Source organism: Podarcis raffonei, chromosome 2 (assembly GCF_027172205.1).
Source record: "Podarcis raffonei isolate rPodRaf1 chromosome 2, rPodRaf1.pri, whole genome shotgun sequence".
NCBI lineage: Eukaryota > Metazoa > Chordata > Lepidosauria > Squamata > Lacertidae > Podarcis > Podarcis raffonei.
The window spans coordinates 53876251-53890331 of record NC_070603.1 but is presented as its reverse complement, the minus strand read 5'-3'; the positions used below and the strand labels follow the sequence as shown (position 1 = coordinate 53890331).

Sequence of the window (14081 nt, the reverse complement as noted above, 5' to 3'; positions counted from 1 at the left end):
TAGATTTCGGGAGCACTCATATCTATCCCAGATGTAGGAAAGCATCTATAATACATACATTACCTCATTAAGCTTGTGCTAATGAGCGAGGAAAACCAATTTCCCTTTTGTTTCAATCCCACATGCTAATACTGCTGGTATTTTCTCAGAATGGCCAAGATTTATCCCAGACCTGGCTCTCAAATCCACAGATCCTTTATCTACCGTATTTTTCGCCCCATAGGACGCACCGCCCTATAGGACGCACCTAGGTTTTTTTGGGGGGGGAAATAAAGAAAAAAAAATTATTCCCCCCCCCCCAGGCAAGGGGCTGGCGCGGGGGAAGCCCGAGCTTCCCCCGACCCCAGCCCCCAGAACAGCCTGCTATCCGCAAGCCTAGGGAGCCACGCCGGTCTCCCCAGGCTTGTGGACAGCTGTGCGAAGCCCGGGCACGCTCTTCAGCGCGCCCAAGGCTTCGGAATGCAGGCAGCTCTGCGCAACCCACTGGAGCCCGGTGCGGCTTGGCGCCGGGCTCCGGAGGGTTGCACAGAGCTGCGCGGAGCCCGGGAGCGCAGGCAGCTCTGCGCAACCCTCCAGAGCCCGGCGCGGCTTGCCAGCTCTGTGGGAGGGCGGGCAGCTCTGCGCGACCCTCCAGAGGCCAGCACGGCTTGGTGCTGGGCTCCGGAGGGTTGCGCAGAGCTGCGCGGACCCTGGGAGGGCAGGCAGCTCTGCGCAACCCTCCAGAGCCTGCCGCGGCTTCGCGCCGGTCTCCGGAGGGTTGCGCAGAGCTTCCTGAAGCCTGTATTCGCCCCATAGGACGCACCCACATTTCCCCTTCATTTTTGGAGGGGAAAAAGTGCGTCCTATAGGGCAGAAAATACGGTATATCCTGTTGCCAACCTTTTCAGTAACTATGAGCAGAAGCCTGTGGAATACTTCTAATGCACACAACTTTGATTGCATAATGTGTTGAACAATGTAGCCTAGTTAACTACACCAGTTTTAAGACCTGGAATGCGCTACTAAACTATCCTTACTCAGAATTCTTGAACTTTTGCACACTCTATATTCTGTTAGTATAAGCCTTCACAATATTTTTTGGTTCAAACAACCATCATTTAAATAGTTCTTGTAAACAGCTTAGAGGTTTTACTACAATCAAACAGCACGTAAATTTTGTCAGGCACATCACATAAATAAATGTAACATGTAAGATGTGGTCTATTGACTGAAAACTCATGATTTCTTGCCATGTTTACAGCTCTATGAAAGGCCGGGCATTTCAACACCAGTTGCTTACCAAACCACACATTACCACTGGGTCCCTTTCTAAAATGTGAACAACACCCCACTGCCCCCACAAAGCTTCAAAGCTTCTCGCTCAATGGAAACAGTCAAAGCCAACAGGGATCATTATTATTAACAGCAGCAACTTTGGAAAAGTAAACCTGCAATGCTTTCTCTAATCAATACTCCCATACCTGCGAGCAGTGCTTTGTTTCGGGGGGGGATGCACAGGTATGCATACCCCTAAACATTTTGTGAATCCTTGTACTTTTGTCCATTTACTGTGTTTATTTTCCCCAATCTGAACTATAAAATGATGATTTTATTGAGTCAAAATGAGAGTACAGTGGTACCTCAGGTTAAGTACTTAATTCGTTCCGGGGGTCCATACCTAACCTGAAACTGTTCTTAACCTGAAGCACCACTTTAGCTAAAGGGGCCTCCTGCTGCCACCGCGCCGCCGGAGCACGATTTCTGTTCTCATCCTGAAGCAAAGTTCTTAACCTGAAGCACTATTTCTGGGTCAGCGGAGTCTGTAACCTGAAGCGTATGTAACCTGAAGCGTATGTAACCCGAGGTACCACTGTACCCCTAAACATTTTTTAAAGAAAAAAAGCACTGCCTGTGTGTAAATTGATTGTCAGCTAATTCTATAAAGACAAGAGGGGAAAGGATAAACTATGGGCAGCCCCTTCTGAATCTGGAGTTATATCACTTGAATATATTAGATAATAATTACATTTTGAATGACTGATCATTCTGTTAAATTACAGTGTGTTGTAAAATCTACATGTAGTGCAGTCCTGTGCATGTTTACTCAGTCACACTTAATCCAATGGGGTTTACTCCATTTTAAATATATTTAAAATGACAGGCTTAGGCTGATCCAGGATAAGATCTGCTATGTGAACTTATCATGCAATGGCTAGAGTGAGCCTTTGATAAACAAGTAGCACCAAATCATATTTTCCATATTCTGCTATACTTTGCTTTTGAAATTGTTTTTGTGGGTCTTTGGACGGCAATAAAAAGAATGTGTGTGTGTGTCTTCTCCTTTTATGGAGTTTGGACAGTTTTATGATCCCAACTAGGTTGTTCTGATTATGCCAGCATGCCCTGGCATAGTTTGGCCATTGGTTGATTGTTCTAGGTGAACAAGTCCTACCTGAAGAATCCCTTCAAAAAGTCTAACCAAGGCCTGTAAGGCAAATCTAGCTAAGGATAATATTCCAAATGTGTCTAAGATGTTGAAAATGTGTGGAAAACAAGCAAGGTCCCAACCAAAGAAGAATGGCAACTTAAGTTGACAGTATGTGCAGCTTGCAGACTTAACATATAGAGTAAGAGAACAAGAAGAACATACATTTAGAGAAGATTGGAGAACGTTCAATGAATATATGGGAAATAGCTGTGTACAGAGAAAATGCTGGCAGCATTAAGAAAAATTCAACAGTGTAAATAAGTTTGGATGGATGTAATAATGGAATATTGAATGGTATAGCTTTTGTTAAATATGCAGGGATTTATGATATGTAAAATGAACCATGGAAAGAGAAGGGAATATCTTAAGGATATAAAAATGAGTACTTTAAATTGTAGAACAAAAAATTTAATAAAAATTATCTCTCTCTCTCTCTCTATCTCTATATATCTCTCTCTATATATATATGATGTTGAAAATGTGAATGCCTTCAAATCTGCTATTGGTACTTGTCTACACAAGAGAAAGCTGATGTGATGCCCTCCAGATTACACCTTCCACCATCCTTGTCCCTTAGACATGCTGGCTCGGTGTGATGGACGCTGGATGGCTACAGGTTCCCCACCAACACCCTGACTTCTTTGAGATACCCAAGGAAGAGGAACTTGTCAGTAAAACCCAAATGATATTGCTGGTAAAACATTTCGTCAATATATTTTTTTAATTTGAATTGTATCCATCATACTGGCCATAAGTGGAAGGAAGCTTGTTTGTATTGTTGTGGGGCTTTCAGCCTACAGGCTAATGCACTGACCACAGACAGCAGTGGCTTAAACAAAGGAAGAGAAATCATATAGGTCAGTCTGTGACCTACAAAATATATGAAGTAGTTCAAAAGCTCAGCCTTTGTACTGTGTGCACAGATTATCCTTGGCTCAGTAGCACCACTAAGAAGCCTTCCGCAGTTATTGGTTATTTTCTACACAGACATACCACTAAAATGCCTGTTAAATAAACACTTCACTTACAAAGGAGATTTGAAAACTCACATTTTTCAGCTATGGATTCCGAAGAAGCTCATTCTCTGTGCATTACCCTAATATTTTTAGACCTATCTTAGCTGGCAGTTAATTGTACTTAGTGCATGAAGCTTCCCAGGGAAAGTGGCTTTGCTTTGAGATTATAAAATAAAGAAATTACAAGGAGTCTCAATTTATCTGGGCGGTCATGCAAGATCAGCTGCTGATTTCAGAATGGGAGTGAGGGGGCTGGGGGCAGGCTTAGTGGTATTCAGTATTTAAAAAGAGAGACCGGGAGGCTGCTTTGAGGGAGAAGCAATCTACAAGGACAAATTTCTCTGGGTAATTATTGCCACAATTACTGCGACACATCACCACCTCATCACTTTCCTCAATGCACAATGCAGTAAACAAATCAATAAAAGCAGCACAACAATCAATTCCTTGAATATTAATTAAAAATAATAAACACAGACAGAAAATAAATCAGTTATGGCAGACTAGAAAAAGTCTGCAGTCACACCACTAGTGAAATTCTGGCCCAAACTGAAGGGTAGAAATGAAACTGTAAGCATACTGGTGACTTGGAATGCCTACCAACTAACCTGTGTTGTTTATTGCATCAATATATCACAGTAGTAGCTAAGAGCCGATCAGATAAATATGTGTATAATAATACTTATGAAATCTATAACCATGCATATAATTATTCCTAAGGAAATCTGCAGAAAATAATTAAGGCTTACATGTAAAAAACATTATTATGTCCACTTTAAAGAAATAGGTTGTCTTAGACATGTCTACTGAAAATTAAGTTCCACTGAACTGAGTGGAGCATAAGCATATATAGGTGGGCCTCTCGCCTTCCATTTTGCTCAATTATGTAATAATAATAATAATAATTTATTTTTTATTACTGTGTTTATTACTTATACCCTGCCCATCTGACCAGGTCTCCCCATCCACTCTGTGCGAATCCCAACAGAATATTAAAAACACGATAAAACATCAAACATTAAAAACTTCCCTAAACAGGGCTGCCTTCAGATGTCTTTTCAAAGTCAGATAGTTGTTTATTTCCTTGACATCTGGTGGGAGGGCATTCCACAGGGCGGGTGCCACTACCGAGAAGGCCCTCTGCCTGGTTCCCTGCAACCTCACTTCTCGCAGTGAAGGAACCGCCAGAAAGTCCTCGGCACTGGACCTCAGCGTCCAGGCAGAATGATGGGAGTGGAGACGCTCCTTCAGGTATAGTTGCAACACCCTGTGGCGCCCCCTAGACTCAGTGCCTATTATGGTGGAACCAGTTGCACTGCCCCAAATCCACCTCTACCCATAGGAAAGAAGTCCCAGTATCACATAGACTTCCAAGGTTAAAATACCAGTTCTGTGCTTTAGTGAAGATGATCGGTGGTGCTGTGTCATCTTCAGAATCTGACGGTCACATAAATGTCAACTTGATATAGTACCGGTAATCTGTTCCTCTTTTTTTTTTTTAAAAAAACGCATGCTCCTTAGAGAGGTCACTTGCACATTGCAAACAGGAAAACACAAGAGGATCAGAAGTACATATACAGTGGTACCTCGGGTTACATATGCTTCAGGTTACAGACTCTGCTAACCCAGAAATAATGCTTCAGTTTAAGAACACTGCTTCAGGATGAGAACAGAAATCGTGCTCCAGCGGCGCGGCAGCAGCAGGAGGCCCCATTAGCTAAAGTGGTGCTTCAGGTTAAGAACAGTTTCAGGTTAAGAATGGACCTCCGGAACGAATTAAGTACTTAACCCGAGGTACAGTACCACTGTATTAGCATAACATTTGCAAATGCCAATTTCTGTGTATAGGTGCAAGTTTAGAAATAACTGCAATAATTCAAATCGAAATACAATATGTCTCATTACTGTAGGTAAGACTGCGACCAGACAGGCCAGGATAAATAAAGTAGGACACAGGACCACCTATCCTCCTGCCTGTCTTGCAAGCTGGATAGCACAACACAGTGGATATTAAGTGAAAACAGTAATGCTGCTGTTGGATTTTCTCAGGCAAGAACCACAGAGAGAGTAAGCAAAACCCACACGTTTTTGATAAGGTATTTTTAGTGCTAATTGACAAAATAACTGAACAGTCCCTCTTTCTCCACAGGGAACATGGAAAATTATAGCTTGCATTTGTAAGCCACATAGTTTTGTTTCAAAGAAATTAAGCATTCAGAGAAGCACACTCTCCCCCCCCCCCCGTCTCTATATATAGTTATGAAGGTTGCACGCCACCATCAATTTCTGCAGAGCTGTAGCAAGATTCCAGGGGGGTTCTAGATGCTCACCCAGGTTTGTGTTTCTGTTGGGAAAATCAAGGCACAGTGGAGGCCAGTGTCTTTAAGAAATATGGTTTATTTTACACATATTTACACCCAAAGTAAATGGAGAGGGTGCAGGACGTTATGCCCTAACAGTGTCTCATTGCCCCATTCACAGCTTCCTCAAGCAACAGTCAGTCATGGCTCCTGGTTTTTAGGCACCTCCAGCAGGTGCCAATATGGTTCTGCCTATTTCCTCCTTCTTTTTCCCAGAACACCTTTACATTTCAAAAAGGACATTTTTTCCTGTGACATCATGCCCTCCACCACCTTAGCAACTTGCCAGTTTTCCTGTCTCTGGCTTGCTGAAGCTAACTCTGGCACAGTTATACAGTGTTTCAAGCTCGTGTCCAATGCAGGGCAAGAACCAGGGCCACAGGAGATGCCAGGTTCAGTCACTGGCATCACTTGCTGGGATCAAGGTCTCATTTGCACTATACATTTAAAATTGTAAATGATTGGCTTTTTAATAAATAAAGAGTGGGTTCAATTCTTACTGCAGCCAAAGGATGCAATCTGGTATTTTCTCCTTAAGTTGCAAGAAGTTCTAAGAAGTGTAAATGATCCTGTATCCTATAAGGGGACAGTTGTCAGATGGCTTGTTGTGCTCCAGTGGGAGCTTTGTGCAGCGATCAGAAATAGTTGCTGTCATGGTGTCCACTAGTGAATGCAAAGTAGAGATATAAGCACCTCTATTTGCGCTGCATGTGACTTGGGTAGACACTCATATTGTTGGTGTCACTGCTGAAGAACGGCTTGTTTTGTATATGCAGTACCATAATAATCACTTTCATACTAGGAACTCTGCAAGCCACAAGTAAATCGCGGACACCATTTGCATACAAGTGGTTTAATGATGGCATAACAAGAAGGATTTAGTTCTGTCCACATGGGGAGAGGTGGTTGGCAGATAAAGCAGAGGAAACACTGAGTGACTTACCAAGAAGAAACCAGTGGAATGCTAAGTGATAGATGGTCGTTATCCACATCTGTTAAGCTTTCCCTCCACAACCACCAGTGCTATATACACTGTGATTCATCAACGGCAGCATGTGTGTCAACAGTAGCATTAGATTGCTCATTAATATTCCCTGTTCCACTGAAATGAGAGTGAAATTCATAGCAGCCTCTGGGAATTGATGTGTGTGTGTGTGTGTGTGTAGCTAGTCCTGTTTTTATTACCTACCAGCTTTAGTGTATTGAGATAGGATGTGTTCTAAAACCCATGTTCATAGCCAGTCAGCTCCACCTTATCAGGTAAAGCAAGTAGATCAGGCCAGCACAAGTTGACCCACCAAGCTAAATGCAGACCAGCACCCATGTTATGTGGCCTGTCATGATTGTGACAGTGCCTTCTGACTACAGTTCCCGGCAGCAAAAACTGGAGGCTCACTGAGTCCCTGGTGGGCTGGCATTTTGGTCTGGTGGGTCATAATTTCTGCAGCCATGGATGATATGTGCACCTGGCAGGAAGCATCTCTGAGCATTCCTTTACAAAAGATCTCTCTCCACCCCATGATCACTGTGTTTGATAGTCAGACATAGGTGAGAGCACTTTTTACAAGAGATGTACATGCCATGGGTACAGTGTCCATAGCAAGTACCACAAAAAAGACCCTGATGTACTTGGTGTGCATTTATTGGCTTAGGCTGCCATCTGCAAGCCCCGCTTAATTCAATGAGGCTTCCTTCTAATTGAGCTGCCAGTCATTATTTATCTTCTGCTTTACAGGAGGCAAAGGGTGGAAATCAACATAGCACCAAGTGGGAGGTGTGTATGGAGAAAGAGGTCCCCTCAGGCATCAACATTTGCCCAAATTACAAACTTAAAAACTGGTACCAAAATGGTTCTTCTTAACATGCTAGCAAAGCATGCAGCTAGGAAGTGGTTGATACATCGCCAGTGAACTACACTCCTACGGAAATGTACGGAATATATTTGGAGCCCTGTTCAGGCACCTGAGAGAAAAGGCATGTAGGGATAGATACAGGCAAGTTTAAGTCCTGCCTCCAACATTTTTGGCACATCATCTCCACTCCACTGTGTTTGTTTGGTGTGAAGTTGCGAAGGGAGCTTGTAAGCCTTTTAGCCTTCAGGGTTCCTGCTAACAAGCCCCTTGCAGACCTTTGCTCTAAACATGCAAAGGTCAGGGGTAGAGTGGGCATGTCCAGTGCTCAGAGACATTGGCAGCAAAGTCAACCCATGTTTTCCTCACCCGCTTAACACACTTTTGGCCTCACATATCGCGGCTGAACACCTGAAGAGAGCTTTAATGTAAGGTGGAATTTGATTCACTAATTTCGTTCCAGTTATTTGGCATTTATACCAATTTCAGTGGTAGAAATATGAGGCCCACGTATGCATTTATAAACCGATTTGTGAAATTGTAATGTTATCCAGAATACATTACCATGAAATACAGTAAAGTGATGGGTTGTGGAATCATAAATTTGACCATTGCTCTGGGCTTGAATTTGTTAGTAATATTACACATATTTTCCTGACATGAGTACCATAAGCTTAGTCATCTCTTGTAGCAATGAAAGAGAAAAAAAAAATCCTCTTCCCTGCTGGATTACAGTCTTAATAATAATTAAATTGTTGAGATGGCCTCTCATGCATTTAATGAACGACCTAGCTGCTTTCAGATGCTGTTTTTCTTTCCTACCAAACAGAGACATACAGACTGTATTGGCTGGGTTGTAAGCCAGTTTGACTAGGCCAGGGTTAGGGACCTCTTTCAGCCTGAGGGTCATATCCTCTTGTGGGCAATATTCCAGGGGCTACCTGCCAACAGCAGGTGGAGTCAGTGGCAAAAGTGGATGTGATTCTAACCTTTGCACAACAAACCATGCAATGTCAGACATTTTTGCACACACACCTCAACATTCCCTTTCCTTGCAAACCAGAGGGATTAGGTAAAGGTAAAGGTAAAGGACCCCTGGACGGTTAAGTCCAGTCAAAGGCAACTATGGGGTTGCAGCACTCAGGCCGAGGGAGCCGGCATTTGTCCACAGACAGCTTTCTGGGTCATGTGGTCAGCATGACTAAACCGCTACTGGCGCACAGAGGACCATGACAAGTGCCAGAGCGCATGGCACACATTCAAGGACACATTCCAGTAAGGCAAATCTACTGGCGGAGCAGAATGGCACACTCTTCAGCACTCCCCTGATGAAAACGGGATGTGAGAGCGCAGTACCAAAAAAACGTGCATCTTTGGGTGCTGTGTTCTCGTCAGACTCAGCTGGCTGCAAGCGCCGGCTCATTCCCAGGACATTCCAAGTGTCATGAACTAGAAGGATAACAGGAAGAGGAATCCAGTGAGGCGTGTAGCCGGGACTGGGACACACTGGGGTAAGCAGGTGATGGGGAAGGAAGTACTCACAGGGTGATGGAGGATGGCGAGGGGATGGAGGTCATTGTATAGAAACCAGAGAAACAGGATCCATCACCAGAGGGACCCCTGTCTCCATGAACAAGGTGGGCTCTGAAGCAGCGTAGGGAGCAGCAGCAGTGCTTCTCTAGGAGGCTGAGGCAAGCAAGGGCTCACTAGCTCTGGGAGGTGTGTGATTCCTGGAGTAGGCTGGGAGCAGGTGAAGGTCACCTGCCTCATCAAGCCCAGATGCTGCAATCAGCATGCAAAGTATAAAAGGGAAGCAGAGCTGAGGTGTTGTGTCTGCTCAACTGCCCATGTTGATGGAGTTTGGCTTGGATGTTCCTCGATCTCTATGGGACTGTGCTCCATTGCCAGTGTGGTGTAGTGGTTAAGAGCGGTACTCTTGTAATCTGGGGAACCGGGTTCGCGTCTCCGCTCCCCCACATGCAGCTGCTGGGTGACCTTGGGCCAGTCACACTTCTCTGAAGTCTCTCAGCCCCACTCACCTCACAGAGTGTTTGTTGTGGGGGAGGAAGGGAAAGGAGAATGTTAGCCGCTTTGAGACTCCTTAAGGGGAGTGAAAGGCGGGATATCAAATCCAAACTCTTCTTCTTCTTCTTCTTCATTGACCTTGGAGCAATGGGGTAGCCAACCAAATAGATCTCACCAGCAGGCCTGCAGGGAAGCTCTCCTAATCTGATCTTAGCATGTCACCAGAAAAAGGCAAGAGGTGAGCCAGATTTGCATAAATTTTGCATGTGCAAATGTGCAGTTGAAAACTTTAGAAAGTATTACTGCAATTAAAAAATAAATGAAATGCATCTCACCAGTTTGAAACAGTGTTTCCTAAACTTGCATCTCCAGATGTTTGGGGGTTACAATTTCCATCACTGGTCCTGCTAGCTAGGGATGATGGGAGTTGTGGTCTAACAGCAGCTGGAGACCAAAGTTTGGGAAACCCTGGCTTGATAGATTGTGACTGATCACATGTCTGATATGGCTGCTTAGTCTGCAGTCCACTGATGGGCAATTCCTAGGCCCTTGCTCTTCCTTCTTGGTGTTCTTTGAATGGAATTCAGACTGGACAGCCCTCCAAATAGAGGATTCCTCCAAATAGTCCCCAGAGAGCTCTTCAAACAGAGGGCTGCCCTCTGTGAAGAACAATACATAGACATCCTCACTGATCTCAAAGAGCAGGTAGGTTGATAAGAGTGAACAGATCCAAAAACTTTTTCCTTTTTTTAAAAAATATGGTGAACGGTAATATGGTTACCTGCACAAGACAGCAAGGCTATCCTATTGTCCCCATTCCTCCAGTTATTTTCTGCCATCTCCTTTTTGTATCAACACCTCCATCTGGTGATCTAGGAAAGTGGGGGGGGGGGACATACCTTTGCCTAGAGATATTCTGACTGCTAAAAGTTTTGAGACAAAGTTCCTTTCACCCCATCCTTCTGCCTCTCCAAAGACATAACCAGGCTCTCTTGCCAAATAATTCAGCTCATCCACAGTGGCAGAAAGCACACTTTGCTGCACAGCTCTTCCATGGCTTGTTGACACAAACAATAGTTACTAGTTACATGCATTGCATCATTTCACACACAACTGACCTAGTAGCAGTATACACAGCAGCTGGGAGAAGACTAGTTCTTTACTAGTGATAAAATTTAGTGATTCCTCAAGGGAGATCATATGTATAGGGTTTATGACTCAAATGGTCTTCCCACAGTGGAGAAAGCTTTTGTTCCCACCCCCAAAGATAATAAATAAGGAATGAAAGTAGAAGTGACAAGGTTAAATAAATTTATTTGATCAGTTAGTTTTTTGGGTTTTTTTGTATAATACCAAGCCTGCCCTGTTCATACGTTCTTTTCCCGTTCAGCATATTCAACTAAGTACTGTATAGTTAAATTTAATTTTGGATTTATGGTTGGGTCCCTATGGTCTGTAACAACCCCTCTCCCCAGGTCAGAATTCTGTTAAAAGCAGTCTGACAACAAAAAGAGGTTTTTTCATCAACTATAGCCAATCAGCAGCAGATTCTGATTCTCCATTGAGTATGGCGTGTTTTCAAACCCCTGTCTGTTTCATTCACACTTCCCATTCTTAAGTGTCCTCCTAAGAAGGACAATGCATTTGTGGGAGAATGCAGTATCTTGAGGGGAGCTAGAGAGACGGTGTGCTATGAATGAGAAAGAAGTGTGCATGTATTGTACGGTAAATTGACTGGAAACTTCTTTTCATTGTGAGCCCAGTGAGCAAGAACTGTCATTTCTGTGTCCTCTACCACATTTGCCACATCACTGGTGCAAAAGAAACATAAGATTTAAGAAATGATCATCTCAAATAACTTGGGTTCTTTTATTGAACCCTCTCCTACTCAGACCAAACATATTGACTATGGGATTGTTATTTCTTCTGAGGAAAAAAAAAGTGATATGGATTGTGATTTTCTCATTTTCTAAAAACTCACTTGTAGCCTCGATTTACTTAAGCAGTTGTCCCAAATAAAGATGAATCAAGGTGTCTTTTAAACCTCAGGATCAGTGATCACCTCGGCAAACCCTACAATTTGCCATGGATACAGAGAGCACATACTGCTTGCTATGAACTGGGGGTTCACAACCAGTGTTGACTTATATGGTGTCATGCTTTGTCCGGAACTATAGTAGCACACACAGTACATCAAATCTATGAAGTGTAAAGTAATGCTTTGAATCTGCCTCTTTAAGTCACTGCTATGTGGATTTATTACTGTTGTACAAATAAAAATATAAATTGACCTGGAACATATATCATGACTGTTCTGTCCTGAATGTATACAATAGTATATGTACTCATTTAAAAAACTATGACCACAATAATCATTGCAGGGTTAAACCAGTGATTCTCATAACAAAAACCTACTTTCTATAATTCAAGATGATGCATACATCCAGGAAGACTGAATGGAGATGGGATTGTGGAGAAATAGTGATTTGGTTTTTCAGGTTCTGAAGCATCAAAATGGAGGTTTGCTCAATGTGGGTTGCCACTATTCTTCCCCCACTCTCCAAAAATCAATTCAGTTAAAATTTGATAAATATTTATCTTATTGTCATCCCAAAAAATGTAACAAGAGCAATGCTTCTGGATCAGATCTAAGGCCTGCCTAGTTCAGTCTTCTGTGGACAACCAGATCTTTATTGGAAGCCCCCAAGTAGGACATGAGGGCAGTGACCAAGAGAGGCCATATAGCACACCAAATGAAGGATATAGATCCGTCCCGAGTGGCTGAAATGAAACCAAGAGGCCATAGATAGCTCATACCAGCCTGAGTGGAAGACATTGTCAATCAATCACTGGCAAGGAAAAAAGCACATGTGCTGTAGGTAGAAACCTACAAAGAGACCCAGATGTGTGTGACATGCATGCATGCATACATGCGTGCGTGCACACACACACACACCTACACACCAACTGCATCCGACCTGAACCTTTCAGCAATGCCTCCAAATGATACACACACACCTCTAGCAGTAAACATTATCCATTGATCAGCCATTGACAGGATCCGACATTGCTTATTTCTGGCTTTACTGCAGCTGGCTGAGGCCCAGCCCAATATTTGGGCAATTACAAGGAGGGATTAAAACATCCCAGAAATAACAACTGCATTTTCAAGCTGATAGACATCCACAAGGCATTCCACATTTCAATGGAAAAGGACAAACAAAAGCATCTTTCTTTGCTAAATCTACGGGCAAGAAGGCAGTTGCAATTAATCTTTGAGCCGCATTTCCTAAGACGGCGCCTAATCAGCCTTCATCCCTCTCCATCTTCCTTTCCCCTCTCTCCCACAACACCCCTCCCATCCTTCCTCCTCCACCCTTTCCAGAGGCTCCGATGAAAGTCATTGTTACATGGTTCAGATGCTCATACAGCAAAGAGCACACCTCAAATATCGATTGCCATCGGATTTAGAGATGATTAAGGAAAGCAGCGATGAAGCCGATGCTTCTCTGTTGCTTATGCTCACCATGCTGAAACCAAGGGAAGGTGTTGAAAGGCGAGGGATGTGCAAGCTGGATCCATTTTCCCTTCTACTGAGGTTGCTTCAGAGCACAACATCAGCAACTGCTCTCTCTCTCTCTCTCTCTGTCCCCCCCTCCTTTGGTTGGTGATGCTGAGGATGGAAACCACCCACCCACCAGCAATAGACAGAGCCTCAGCCACCTCCCTCCTTGGAGGAGGAGGTTGATGAGCTCACTGAGGAGAGAGCCTGGAAATTGCAGCATGGACCGCCTCCTTCCCCCCTCCCCTGCTGCGGTGCTTTGCTCTCCCTGGGCGCCATGGCAACGGCCATGAAAGATGGAAGGGAAGCAAGGAGATGGGGAGGGGGGGCGAGGAAAAAAGGAGAGAGATTCAGTATCTTTAGCAATGAAAAGCTGCTTTTGACAGGCAAGCAAATCACTTCAGAGGGTACTATTATTGGTGGAGGGGGGAAGAGGGTGGATTGCTCACCCAAGGAGGTCAGAGCAGGGAGTTGAACACAATCCACATTCCTATTAACAGGAAATTCCCTCAACACACACACACACACACACACACACACAGAGAGAGAGAGAGAGAGAGAGAGAGAGAGAGAGAGAGAGAGAGTGAGTCCTTATATTAGATAAGTAGCTCCCACCATCTCAATGATAAATAGGGGTTAAATTCTACTCTGGGAAAGTCAAACTGAAGGACATAATAATTATGGATCTTTAAGGACTTGTTAAGAGATGGCAACCCAGCCTGACTCTGCTTGCTGCTTTAAATGTGAGATAAACAATATGTAAATGTGGGTGTGAGAAAAAGGCTGACTGTGAAATTGCTG

General features: G+C 43.8%; 1 protein-coding gene across 5 annotated transcripts in view; it reads right to left on the bottom strand.

Annotated features, from left to right (window-relative positions):
- JAKMIP2 (janus kinase and microtubule interacting protein 2) overlaps positions 1 to 13475 on the bottom strand; it is an 86030-nt gene extending 72555 nt beyond the window's left edge. For 3 of the 5 annotated variants that reach the window (XR_008328911.1, XM_053376638.1, XM_053376641.1), the window contains exon 1: positions 13245 to 13475. The gene's annotated coding sequence lies outside the window, so the exon portion shown is untranslated. Of the gene's footprint in view, positions 1 to 6786; positions 6946 to 13161 lie in introns of those variants that run through there. The other 2 variants (XM_053376639.1, XM_053376640.1) reach the window with 2 other exon arrangements.
- Between the last annotated feature and the right edge of the window lie 606 nt (positions 13476 to 14081).